The sequence below is a fragment of the Oncorhynchus keta genome, chromosome 20 (assembly GCF_023373465.1).
Source record: "Oncorhynchus keta strain PuntledgeMale-10-30-2019 chromosome 20, Oket_V2, whole genome shotgun sequence".
NCBI lineage: Eukaryota > Metazoa > Chordata > Actinopteri > Salmoniformes > Salmonidae > Oncorhynchus > Oncorhynchus keta.
The window spans coordinates 40584961-40599960 of record NC_068440.1 but is presented as its reverse complement, the minus strand read 5'-3'; the positions used below and the strand labels follow the sequence as shown (position 1 = coordinate 40599960).

General features: G+C 41.9%; 1 protein-coding gene across 26 annotated transcripts in view; it reads left to right on the top strand.

Annotated features, from left to right (window-relative positions):
• Positions 1 to 15000, top strand: part of LOC118376849 (hippocalcin-like protein 1) — a 95932-nt gene that overhangs the window by 500 nt on the left and 80432 nt on the right. The window lies entirely within an intron of this gene.

The window sequence follows — 15000 nt, the reverse complement described above, 5'->3', positions numbered from 1 at the left end:
TGGTTTGACATCGTTGCAGGGGCTCTTTCGGAACTTGAGCTCCCTATATCGAATACAGCGTGTGTTTTTCTCTGAGATGTGCTAAAATAATCATGTGAACAAATTGAAATTATTTTATTTTTTGTCTTGGAAAACCGTTGTTTTCATTATATAGGCCGAATGATAAATTGTAGAGTTTTTTTCCCTCGGAATAATAGACTGTGCAATGCTTGGATGATAGCGTTTTCCATGTGGCCTAGCTACAATATGCTGCACGAGGCGGATTCATTTCATGATTGCAAAACAACAAGCAGATCATAAATATGATTAGCATTTTTATGTGACGAGCATCTATTGAAATGTGCTCTCGGGTGTGATGACAGATTGGGGGGTGTGACAGTAACAGCCACGATGCGACGCGCTTTGGTGTACTCCTCGGAATCTCTCTCCCTCTCTCCTCTTCTCGTCTTGAAAATCACGTCTTTCTCTTCTTCTACCCTCTTCAGACGATGTCATGCTGTTGTTTGGGAATTGTATGATTGTTTAATTGTTTAGGCTATAGAATGGGATATATGATGCGCTGTGCGGTAGGTAGTCTACGGTAGATCATATCACAGTGTGCGAACGCAGTGACGTTCAGAATTACGGTTTTAATAATTATACCTGTGGCTCAGAGGCTTATGCTGTCTTAATGATTTTCCCCATAGCGGAACGTTTATTTGTTATTCAGACAATTATATGTATTTGTTGACAGTGATATGGACCTGGGTCTATACTTTTGTAGCCTACACAATCAAAACATGAAGGAAAAAACATATTCAGTATATGCTTCGACATATACTATTTACATGTTACATGTTATATGATATAAGCTTAATATCATAGCCTATTCTTGCAAAAGTCGATATAAAACAGCAGTATAGGTTATTTTATCCCGTAAATGTGCTCTCGGGTCGTTTTGTCAGTTTACTTATTCTTTGCCTGTTAAAAGCCACGTCAGTAATGTTTTATGAGTCACGTAAAATCCCGGTTTGTATCATTTCATCGATACTTAAGAAAGATGCCGGTAGTGCTTACCGGTAGTTGAGTGGCACGGTGGGTGAGAGAGAATATATGGAGCTGTCACTACCGATAGATGGCGGCCAATTTCACTCCACGCGCTATTCCAAACGCATGCGGCGTTCTGGTAGCATGACTTAATTACATGTGATAAATGTGACTGTATGAGCTGCAAGGAATGCCATCTGTAGCCTATAGGAAAGGAGGTGGATGAAGCTGTCCTAAGCACAGTCATCTCCTATGTGGCTTGATGCACTTCAACAGAGTACTTACTGTCTTATCTCCTATGTGGCTTGATGCACTTCAACAGAGTACTTACTGTCTTATCTCCTATGTGGCTTGATGCACTTCAACAGAGTACTTACTGTCTTATCTCCTATGTGGCTTGATGCACTTCAACAGAGTACTTACTGTCTTATCTCCTATGTGGCTTGATGCACTTCAACAGAGTACTTACTGTCTTATCTCCTATGTGGCTTGATGCACTTCAACAGAGTACTTACTGTCTTATCTCCTATGTGGCTTGATGCACTTCAACAGAGTACTTACTGTCTTATCTCCTATGTGGCTTGATGCACTTCAACAGAGTACTTACTGTCTTATCTCCTATGTGGCTTGATGCACTTCAACAGAGTACTTACTGTCTTATCTCCTATGTGGCTTGATGCACTTCAACAGAGTACTTACTGTCTTATCTCCTATGTGGCTTGATGCACTTCAACAGAGTACTGTCTTATCTGCTATGTGGCTTGATGCACTTCAACAGAGTACTTACTGTCTTATCTCCTATGTGGCTTGATGCACTTCAACAGAGTACTTACTGTCTTATCTCCTATGTGGCTTGATGCACTTCAACAGAGTACTTACTGTCTTATCTCCTATGTGGCCTGATGCACTTCAACAGAGTACTGTCTTATCTGCTATGTGTGCAAATTAGGGTTAAGAGCCTTGCTCAAGGGCACACCAACAGATATTTCAGCTTGTCAGCTCAGGTATTCAAACCAGCAAGCTTTCAGTTACTGGCCCAAGGCTCTAACCACTAGTCTACCTGCCGCCCTACACGAGTACACACACACACACACACACACACATATGCATGCACACACAAGAGCACACGCACGCGTGCGCACTCACGAATCACTCACTCTTGCCCAGCGGCCGCTCCACATCTCCCACTCTACCAGGGCTCTCTCTCTCTTTGTAAACCCCATGACAGAAGACCTCGGCTTGGCTAGAGAGGCAGCTTTGCCAGCCCTCCCTCTGGTAACAGCACATTGCTTCTGGATCTATGGCTGACATGATGGATGAGTTTGGTAGTTGGGGGTGTCTTGTTGGGTGCTTTGATCTTGAAAGGGTAAACACAGTTGGAGTCACTAGCGGCTACATTTTGACTTAATGCCTTAAAAGAGAAGTTCTCACTATGTTGCTTGCTTAAAGTTCCTGTTTTTTTTTATTTTAATTTGAAAAGCAAACATTTCAGTCTATCAGCCGATGTTACAATTAAACTTTTTTGCAAGCAAGCGAGGTGTGGGAACTACTCCTACTGCTCCTGTCATTGGGCGTACGGGAGCAGATGGGAGCAGGTCCTTGTCATTCTGCTGATATGATCAGATTGTCAAAACAATTGACGGATACATCCTTAAAACTACTGATCATGATGGGGGGGAGGAGGGGGGGGGGATCCTGGACAACAGTTCTGATTGTCTATTCCATATGGTTCATTTTTACTTTGTCCTTTGACCTGTCCTTTTTTTAGGCTCTGTTGAATGACCCCGCATGTGTGGTTCCCACTGTGAAGCATGGAGGAGGAAGTGTGATGGAGTGTCGGGGTGCTTTGCTGGCGACGCTGTCAGTGATTGGTTTAGAATTCAGGGCACACTTAACCAGCATGGCTACCACAGTATTCTGCAACGATACGCCATCCCATCTGGTTGGCGCTAAGTGGGACTATAATTTGTTTTCAAAAAGGACAATGACCCAACACACCTCCAGGCTGTATAAGGGCTATTTGACAAGAAAGGAGAGTGATGGAGTCTTGCATCAGATGACCTGGCCTCCACAATCATTTAAACTCGACCCAATAGAGATGGTTTGGGATGAGTTGGACCACAGAGTAAAGGAAAAGCAGTCAACAAGTGCTCAGCATATGTGGGAACTCCTTCAAGACTGTTGGAAAAGCATTCCAGGTGACTACCTCATGAAGCTGGTTGATAGAATGCCCAAGAGTGTGCAAAGCTGTCATCAAGGCAAAGGGTGGCTACTTTGAAGAATCTAAAATCTAAAATATATTTTTCATTTGTTTAACACTTTTTAACACGATTCCACATGTGTTATTTCATAGTTGTCTCGTCTTCACTATTATTCTACAATGTAGAAAATAGTAAAAATAAAGAAAAATCCTTGAATGACTAGAGTCGGTGTGTCCAAATTCTCGACTTCTGCTGTAATGGCAATAAAAATAAGTTATTTGTTTAGATAGAGTCATGGGTATGTTTTTATAATTCTTAGAAAGTCCTAGAAAATACATATTGCATATTTTCATGTCCGATACCATATCAATAAAAAACAACTTTATTATTTATTACAATTAGTAATATTAGTTATAGTCATTAGTCTAGTTACAGCTTCCGTTGACAAAGTAGAAAAAACGAAAAGATTAGAATAATTTAAACAGCCAGGTCACAGGTCAAATGACTTGCTGTATTTCTAAACACAATCAACAACTGTAAAGGATGAATTGCATAAAGAAAAAGTATATTTAAAATGTACATTTTATTATGTTACTAGTTTTCTGCTAAGCAACCAGAGCAATACTGTATTATGTTACTAGTTTTCTGCTTAGCAACCAGAGCAATACTGCCGTACAAGGGGTGCTGAATGCACGGACAGTATAGATATTCTTGAAAAAAAAATACAAATATATATTTGACAAAGGTAAGGGTTATAGAAATGGCAGAATATGCTCTTTCTGATACTATATTTAAATTAAAATGTTTTACCTGCATGTGACTCTGAAGGAGGATTTGATAAAGAGATGCTCGTTTCCCGGCATCTGTATATTACAGGATCTCTTCATGTTCAATTTGACAACCGATAGGCCTAATAACAATAGATTATAGATTATTGTCAATGTAATCTTATCTTGTCATTATGAAATTAATCTGTTATCTAATAACCCTAACCCTAACCCTAACCCTTATTATGAAATTAGTTGGAGTATAGTTTAGTTGTATAGTGGCCAAAAGTTTTGAGAATGACACAAATATTAATTTTCACAAAGTTTGCTGCTTCAGTGTCTTTAGATATTTTTGTCAGATGTTACTATGGAATACTGAAGTATAATTACAAGCATTTCATAAGTGTCAAAGGCTTTTATTGACAATTACATGAAGTTGATGCAGAGAGTCAATATTTGACTCTTCTTTTTCAAGACCTCTGCAATCCACCCTGGCATGCTGTCAATTAACTTCTGGGCCACATCCTGACTTATGGCAGCTTATTCTTGCATAATTAATGCTTGGAGTTTGTCAGAATTTGTGGGGTTTTGTTTGTCCACCCGCATCTTGAGGATTGACCACAAGATCTCAATGGGATTAAGGTCTGGGGAGTTTCCTGGTCATGGACCCAAAATATCGATGTTTTGTTCCCCGAGCCACTTAGTTATCACATTTGCCTTATGGCAAGGGGCTCCATCATGCTGGAAAAGGCATTGTTCGTCACCAAACTGTTCCTGGATGGTTGGGAGAAGTTGCTGTCGGAGGATGTGTTGGTACCATTCTTTATTCATGGCTGTGTTCTTAGGCAAAATTGTGAGTGAGCCCACTCCCTTGGCTGAGAAGCAACCCCACACATGAATGGTCTCAGGATGCTTTACTGTTGGCATGACACAGGACTGATGGTAGCGCTCACCTTGTCTTCTCCGGACAAGCTTTTTTCCGGATGCCCCAAACAATGATTCATCAGAGAAAACGACTTTACCCCAGTCTTCAGCAGTACACAGTTAAATGTCAAAGAGAATGGTATCAACCCACAAGACACGCTGTCAAATGATTAACATGAGCACCAACACTGATAAACAGGCATAACACAAACTCATCATTACACTATTGTCTTTCTAAATTCAAATCAACCTCTTCACCCTCTTTATCATTCAGTTAGGCCTCATTTAATTCAATTGTGAAGTAAGGTGCACAATTATTGCCCATTCTTCCATTTGTCATTCATTCAGTGTGGAGAGAGAGACGCATTAGCACCTGGCTGGGTACCAACGTCCTACAGGACATTGTCTTGGCGCCTGGCTGGGTACCAACGTCCTACAGGACATTGTCTTGGAGCCTGGCTGGGTACCAACGTCCTACAGAACATTGTCTTGGAGCCTGGCTGGGTACCAACGTCCTACAGAACATTGTCTTTGAACCTGGCTGGGTACCAACGTCCTACAGGACATTGTCTTGGAGCCTGGCTGGGTACCAACGTCCTACAGAACATTGTCTTGGAACCTGGCTGGGTACCAACGTCCTACAGAACATTGTCTTGGAGCCTGGCTGGGTACCAACGTCCTACAGGACATTGTCTTGGCGCCTGGCTGGGTACCAACGTCCTACAGAACATTGTCTTGGAGCCTGGCTGGGTACCAACGTCCTACAGGACATTGTCTTGGAGCCTGGCTGGGTACCAACGTCCTACAGAACATTGTCTTGGAACCTGGCTGGGTACCAACGTCCTACAGGACATTGTCTTGGAGCCTGGCTGGGTACCAACGTCCTACAGGACATTGTCTTGGAGCCTGGCTGGGTACCAACGTCCTACAGGACATTGTCTTGGAGCCTGGCTGGGTACCAACGTCCTACAGAACATTGTCTTGGAGCCTGGCTGGGTACCAAAATCCTACAGAACATTGTCTTGGAACCTGGCTGGGTACCAACGTCCTACAGAACATTGTCTTGGAGCCTGGCTGGGTACCAATATCCTACAGAACATTGTCTTGGAACCTGGCTGGGTACCAACGTCCTACAGGACATTGTCTTGGCGCCTGGCTGGGTACCAACGTCCTACAGAACATTGTCTTGGAGCCTGGCTGGGTACCAACGTCCTACAGAACATTGTCTTGGTACCAACGTCCTACAGAACATTGTCTTGGAGCCTGGCTGGGTACCAACGTCCTACAGAACATTGTCTTGGAACCTGGCTGGGTACCAACGTCCTACAGAACATTGTCTTGGAACCTGGCTGGGTACCAACGTCCTACAGAACATTGTCTTGGAGCCTGGCTGGGTACCAACGTCCTACAGAACATTGTCTTGGAACCTGGCTGGGTACCAACGTCCTACAGAACATTGTCTTGGAACCTGGCTGGGTACCAACGTCCTACAGAACATTGTCTTGGGAAAGTGTAAAAATAAAAACAGAACAAGTAGGAAGGCTCTAAATACTTTTCTGTTTGTCATTTCAAAATTAGGAAACAAAAATTTAGGAAAAGTCAGGGGAGGAACATGACATAAGCCAGATTTATTTGTATTTAAAAATCAAACATCAGTAGCTGTTGGGTTATGGCAGTTATAGTGTTAAACGACTAGCACACAGCTCAGACACCCTTGCAGACTCCACAAGATTTGCCATCGGAGATCGCTTCACAGTCCCCAAGTCTATTCCACAGTACTACATAGAGCCATGACTACATGGAACTCTATTCCACAGTACTACATAGAGCCATGACTACATGGAACTCTATTCCACAGTACTACATAGAGCCATGACTACATGGAACTCTATTCCACAGTACTACATAGAGCCATGACTACATGGAACTCTATTCCACAGTACTACATAGAGCCATGACTACATGGCACTCTATTCCACAGTACTACATAGAGCCATAACTACATGGACCTCTATTCCACAGTACTACATAGAGCCATGACTACATGGAACTCTATTCCACAGTACTACATAGAGCCATGACTACATGGACCTCTATTCCACAGTACTACATAGAGCCATGACTACATGGAACTCTATTCCACAGTACTACATAGAGCCATGACTACATGGACCTCTATTCCACAGTACTACATAGAGCCATGACTACATGGAACTCTATTCCACAGTAGTACATAGAGCCATGACTACATGGAACTCTATTCCACAGTACTACATAGAGCCATGACTACATGGAACTCTATTCCACAGTACTACATAGAGCCATGACTACATGGAACTCTATTCCACAGTACTACATAGAGCCATGACTACATGGAACTCTATTCCACAGTACTACACAGTGCCATGACTACATGGAACTCTATTCCACATCAGGTAACTGATGCAGCAGTAGAGAGAGAGAGACAGACAGACAGACAGACAGACAGACAGACAGACAGACAGACAGACAGACAGACAGACAGACAGACAGGTAGAGAGAGAGAGAGAGAGAGACAGTTAGAAAGAGACAGGTCGAGGGAGAGGGGTAGAGAGATACAGGTAGAGAGAGACAGGTAGAGGGGTAGAGAGAGAGACAGGTAGAGGGAGACAGGGAGAGGGGTAGAGAGAGAGAGACAGGTAGAGAGAGACAGGTAGAGAGAGACAGGTAGAGAGAGACAGGTAGAGGGAGACAGGTAGAGGGAGAGGGGTAGAGAGAGATAGGTAGGGAGAGAGGGGTAAAGAGAGAGGTAGAGGTAACAGAGCGAGAGACAGGTAGAGGGAGAGGTAAAATATGTAGAGAGGAAGAACTAACATATGTGAGGTAACAGAGAGAGACAGGCAGAGAGAGACAGGTAGAGAGAGAGGTAGAGGTAGAGGTAACAGAGAGAGGTAGGGGTAACAGAGAGGTAGAGGTAGAGGTAACAGAGAGAGGTGGGGGAGAGACAGGAGGAGAGGTAGAGGTAGAGGTAACAGAGAGAGGTAGAGGTAACAGAGAGGTAGAGAGGTAGAGGTAGAGGTAGAGGTAACAGAGAGAGGTAGAGGTAACAGAGAGGTAGAGAGGTAGAGGTAGAGGTAACTGAGAGAGGTGGGGGAGAGACAGGAGGAGAGGTAGAGGTAGAGGTAACAGAGAGAGGTAGAGAAGTAGAGGTAACAGATATGCGGTAGCAGAGTCAGATTGGAATAGCAGGTGGCTCCGACCTACAAATAATCTGAGAGAAATAAGAACAATGAAAAGAAGGAAGAGAAGAGAAGAAAGTTACTATGTCTGCAAGGTGGAGAGAGAGAGAGACAGAGAGAGAGAGAGAGAGGGGAACAGAGAGAGAGAGACAGAGAGAGAGAGAGAGAGAGAGAGAGAGAGAGAGAGAGAGAGAGAGAGAGAGAGAGAGAGAGAGAGAGAAACAGAGAGAGAGAAACTAGTTCACTATACAGTAGGTGTACACCCACTCTACTCAGGTTAAGGCATTGTTACTCGCCCCTGCAATGTCAAACACACACCACGCAACACACACACACGTGCACCCAACACACACACACACACACACACACACACACACACACACACACACACACACACACACACACACACACACACACACACACACACACACACACACACACACACACACACACACACACACACACACACACACACACACACACACACACTATCCATCTATCTCTCTCTGTCCTTTTCTCCTTGGAAACGTACATCTCAATACTCATACCCATTTTTCCTCTCTTCTGCCTGAAATAATAAATTATATGACAACACAGGTGACAGGTGAAAGCAACCAATCCTGGGTTGAAATACTATTCTATTAGTGTTTAGTTCACTTTTGTTTATTATCTACTTCACTTGCTTTGCCAATAAAGCCCCTTGAATTGAATTGAATTCAGAGAGAGAGAGAGAGAGAGAAAGAGAGAGAGTGAGAAGGAGAGAGAGAGAGGGGGGAGAGAGTGAGGGAGAGAGAGAGGGAGGGAGAGAGAGAGAGGGAGGGGGAGAGTGAGAAATAGAGAAAGAGTGAGGGAGAGAGAGGAAGGGAGGGAGAGAGAGAGAGGGAGGGGGAGAGTGAGAAAGAGAAAGAGAGAAAGAGTGAGTGAAAGAGAAAGAGTGAGGGAGAGAGAGGGAGAGTGATAGGGAGAGAGAGTGAGAAAGAGAGAAAGAGTGAGGGAGAGAGAGAGAGAGTCGTGAATGAGTGAGTGATATATCTAATATATCTATATACAGTTGAGAGTGGAAGCATCCAGCACATAAAGAACAGATTAGTACAGGCTGAAGCAGTGTATTGTGGGAAAGGACTCCCAGCTAGCTTGTGCCTCTCTCTCAGATCAGCCCTCAGTGCCAAACACACACAGAGCCACATGATATCTGGTGAAGGGGAAATTCTCGCTGAGTGGGCTTTTCTGATGAAAGTCGGCGGTGGTGTGTGTGTGTGTGTGTGTGTGTGTGTGTGTGTGTGTGTGTGTGTGTGTGTGTGTGTGTGTGTGTGTGTGTGTGTGTGTGTGTGTGTGTGTGTGCGTGTGTGTGTGGTGTGTGTGTGGTGTGTGTGTGGTGTGTGTGTGTGTGTGGTGTGTGTGTGTGTGGTGTGTGTGTGTGTGTGGTGTGTGTGTGTGTGGTACGGTGTGTGTGGTGTGTGTGTGTGCGTGTGGTACGGTGTGTGTGGTGTGTGTGTGTGTGGCGTGTGTGTGTGTGTGTGTGTGTGTGTGTGTGTGTGTGTGTGTGTGTGTGTGTGTGTGTGTGTGTGTGTGTGTGTGTGTGTGGTTATTTTGGGGGTTAGATCATCTTTAATATTGCATATAGATTGTAGCTTCCATGTTATTGTCTTCATTTCCAATCCCACATATACTTTTTTTGGACACACCTACTCATTCAAGGGTTTTTCTTTATTTTTACTATTTTCTACATTGTAGAATAGTAGTGGAAACCTCAAAACTATACGATACGCCATCCCATCTGGTTTGCGCTTAGTGGGACAATCATTTGTTTTTCAGCAGGACAATGACCCAAAACACACGTCCGGGCTGTGTAAGGGCTATTTGACCAAGAAGGAGAGTGATGGAGTGCTGCATCAGATGACCTGGCCTCCACAATCACCCGTCCTCAATCCAATTGAGATGGTTTGGGATGAATTGGACCGCAGAGTGCTCAGCATATGTGGGAACTCCTTCAAGACTGTTGGAAAAAAGCATTCCTCATGAAGCTGGTTGAGAGAATGCCAAGAATGTGCAAACGCTGTCATCAAGGCAAAGGGTGGCTCCTTTGAAGAATCTAAAATCTAAAATATATTTTGATTTGTTGAACACATTTTTTGGTTACTATATGATTCCATATGTGTTTTTTCATAGTTTTGATGTCTTCACTATTATTCTACAATGTAGAAAATAGTTAAAAAAATAAAGAAAAACCCTGGAATGAGTCGATGTGTCCAGACTAGTACTGTCAGTTATAAACACTTCTATCCTCGTTAAAAACAAGTTATCATCCAATAGGCTTTGATTACACTTCCAATATCCTCACCAATGTGGATATTCATTAAGTGTAATATACTGTATAAGCCAATTATGTGATAGTCCGACCACATACTGTCCCCTATCAACACTTTTTAAACTTTTGGTGCCAGCAAGAATGACGCAAGAGAGTAGTCAAGATGCCTAGCTTGATTAAACCTCCTCCATGTATATCTCACTAGGTCAGGATATTAAACCTCCTCCATGTATATCTCACTAGGTCAGGATATTAAACCTCCTCCATGTATATCTCACTAGGTCAGGATATTAAACCTCCTCCACGTATATCTCACTAGGTCAGGATATTAAACCTCCTCCATGTATATCTCACTAGGTCAGGATATTAAACCTCCTCCATGTATATCTCACTAGGTCAGGATATTAAACCTCCTCCATGTATATCTCACTAGGTCAGGATATTAAACCTCCTCCATGTATATCTCACTAGGTCAGGATATTAAACCTCCTCCATGTAAATCTCAGTGTGATTTCCTTTACGGTCCATAGAGGTATTTAATGCCGTATTATAATCTCCCACCATAATAATTGTATTGTATTGTATTGTATTGTATTGTATTGTATTGTATTGTATTGTATTGTATTGTATTGCTTGTAGGCTGATAAATTATCTAAAATATTTTCTAATTTAAAGTGGATCATATTTATTTGGACATTTATGAGCCAAATCAGTTTATGGTCCAATAACATATTTAAAATAATCCATCTACCTTGAGGATCTGTTTAGACAATTTGCATATTCGTATCAAAATTACTGTTAATTAATATCAACACCCCCCCACCGCCGAGTCCCTTTTCCACACAATGTTGGTCTAAAATTGTTGAATGAGTTCCCTGTAAACAATAGATATTATATTCCTTCTCTTTCAGTCAGGTAATATACTGATTGTCTTTTCTTATTAACCGCTAAGCCATTACAATTATAATTGTTGTAACTTATTTCACCACTTACCATAATAAGATACAAGTTAAAAAACATTTTTTTATCATAATATAGGTTTGCAATATAGGTTTGTCCATATAGCTGTACTATGACATTTGCATTGCTACTAAGTAAACTTCCGATTGTTCCACAATATTGCACTGGCTAACCCCCCCCCCCATCCCAAGTTGGGTTGTCATCCCAGTGACCGGCAGACCCCCCTCCTCGGATCCCAGGACCCCCCGAGAGACCAGGACCCCCCGAGAGACCAGGACCCATCCTTGGAAAAGAGCACACAGTGTTACCCACAGAACAGACAGTCAGGCCTTTGATTGTTAGCAGACTAGATGTCTATAACGTGTGAAGTTAGAATAGCAGACTAGATGTCTATAACGTGTGAAGTTAGCATAGCAGACTAGATGTCTATAACGTGTGAAGTTAGCATAGCAGACTAGATGTCTATAACGTGTGAAGTTAGCATAGCAGACTAGATGTCTATAATGTGTGAAGTTAGCATAGCAGACTAGATGTCTATAACGTGTGAAGTTAGCATAGCAGACTAGATGTCTATAACGTGTGAAGTTAGAATAGCAGACTAGATGTCTGTAATATGGGAAGTTAGCATAGCAGACTAGATGTCTATAATGTGTGAAGTTAGCATAGCAGACTAGATGTCTATAATGTGTGAAGTTAGCATAGCAGACTAGATGTCTATAATGTGGGAAGTTAGCATAGCAGACTAGATGTCTATAATGTGGGAAGTTAGCATAGCAGACTAGATGTCTATAATGTGTGAAGTTAGCATAGCAGACTAGATGTCTATAATGTGGGAAGTTAGCATAGCAGACTAGATGTCTATAATGTGGGAAGTTAGCATAGCAGACTAGATGTCTATAACGTGTGAAGTTAGCATAGCAGACTAGATGTCTATATTGTGGGATGTTAGCATAGCAGACTAGATGTCTATAATGTGTGAAGTTAGCATAGCAGACTAGATGTCTATAATGTAGGATGTTAGCATAGCAGACTAGATGTCTATAATGTGGGAAGTTAGCATAGCAGACTAGATGTCTATAATGTGGGAAGTTAGCATAGCAGACTAGATGTCTATAATGTGGGATGTTAGCATAACAGACTAGATGTCTATAATGTGTGAAGTTAGCATAGCAGACTATATGTCTATAATATGGGAAGTTAGCATAGCAGACTAGATGTCTATATTGTGGGATGTTAGCATAGCAGACTAGATGTCTATAATGTGGGATGTTAGCATAGCAGACGAGATGTCTATAATGTGGGATGTTAGCATAGCAGACTAGATGTCTATAATGTGGGATGTTAGCATAGCAGACTAGATGTCTATAATGTGGGAAGTTAGCATAGCAGACTATATGTCTATAATATGGGAAGTTAGCATAGCAGACTAGATGTCTATATTGTGGGATGTTAGCATAGCAGACTAGATGTCTATAATGTGGGATGTTAGCATAGCAGACGAGATGTCTATAATGTGGGATGTTAGCATAGCAGACTAGATGTCTATAAAGTGGGAAGTTAGCATAGCAGACTAGATGTCTATAATATGGGAAGTTAGCATAGCAGACTAGATGTCTATATTGTGGGATGTTAGCATAGCAGACTATATGTCTATAATATGGGAAGTTAGCATAGCAGACGAGATGTCTATAATGTGGGATGTTAGCATAGCAGGCTAGATGTCTATAATGTGGGATGTTAGCATAGCAGACTAGATGTCTATAATGTGGGATGTTAGCATAGCAGACTAGATGTCTATAATGTGGGAAGTTAGCATAGCAGACTAGATGTCTATAATGTGGGATGTTAGCATAGCAGACTAGATGTCTATAATGTGGGATGTTAGCATAGAAGACTAGATGTCTATAATGTGGGATGTTAGCATAGCAGACTAGATGTCTATAATGTGGGATGTTAGCATAGCAGACTAGATGTCTATAATGTGGGATGTTAGCATAGCAGACTAGATGTCTATACTGTGGGATGTTAGCATAGCAGACTAGATGTCTATAATGTGGGATGTTAGCATAGAAGACTAGATGTCTATAATGTGGGATGTTAGCATAGCAGACTAGATGTCTATAATGTGGGATGTTAGCATAGCAGACTAGATGTCTATAATGTGGGATGTTAGCATAGCAGACTAGATGTCTATAATGTGGGAAGTTAGCATAGCAGACTAGATGTCTATAATGTGGGAGTTAGCATAGCAGACTAGATGTCTATAATGTGGGATGTTAGCATAGCAGACTAGATGTCTATAATGTGGGATGTTAGCATAGCAGACTAGATGTCTATAAAGTGGGAAGTTAGCATAGCAGACTAGATGTCTATAATATGGGAAGTTAGCATAGCAGACTAGATGTCTATATTGTGGGATGTTAGCATAGCAGACTATATGTCTATAATATGGGAAGTTAGCATAGCAGACTAGATGTCTATAATGTGGGATGTTAGCATAGCAGCAGATGTCTATAATGTGGGATGTTAGCATAGCAGACTAGATGTCTATAATGTGGGATGTTAGCATAGCAGACTAGATGTCTATAATGTGGGATGTTAGCATAGCAGACTAGATGTCTATAATGTGGGATGTTAGCATAGCAGACTAGATGTCTATAATGTGGGATGTTAGCATAGAAGACTAGATGTCTATAATGTGGGATGTTAGCATAGCAGACTAGATGTCTATAATGTGGGATGTTAGCATAGCAGACTAGATGTCTATAATGTGGGATGTTAGCATAGCAGACTAGATGTCTATAATGTGGGATGTTAGCATAGCAGACTAGATGTCTATAATGTGGGATGTTAGCATAGAAGACTAGATGTCTATAATGTGGGATGTTAGCATAGCAGACTAGATGTCTATAATGTGGGATGTTAGCATAGCAGACTAGATGTCTATAATGTGGATGTTAGCATAGCAGACTAGATGTCTATAATGTGGGATGTTAGCATAGCAGACTAGATGTCTATAATGTGGGATGTTAGCATAGCAGACTAGATGTCTATAATGTGGGATGTTAGCATAGCAGACTAGATGTCTATAATGTGGGAAGTTAGCATAGCAGACTAGATGTCTATAATGTGGATGTTAGCATAGCAGACTAGATGTCTATAATATGGGAAGTTAGCATAGCAGACTAGATGTCTATAATGTGGGATGTTAGCATAGCAGACTAGATGTCTATAATGTGGGATGTTAGCATAGCAGACTAGATGTCTATAATGTGGGAAGTTAGCATAGCAGACTAGATGTCTATAAAGTGGGAAGTTAGCATAGCAGACTAGATGTCTATAATATGGGAAGTTAGCATAGCAGACTAGATGTCTATATTGTGGGATGTTAGCATAGCAGACTATATGTCTATAATATGGGAAGTTAGCATAGCAGACTAGATGTCTATAATGTGGGATGTTAGCATAGCAGGCTAGATGTCTATAATGTGGGATGTTAGCATAGCAGACTAGATGTCTATAATGTGGGATGTTAGCATAGCAGACTAGATGTCTATAATGTGGGAAGTTAGCATAGCAGACTAGATGTCTATAAT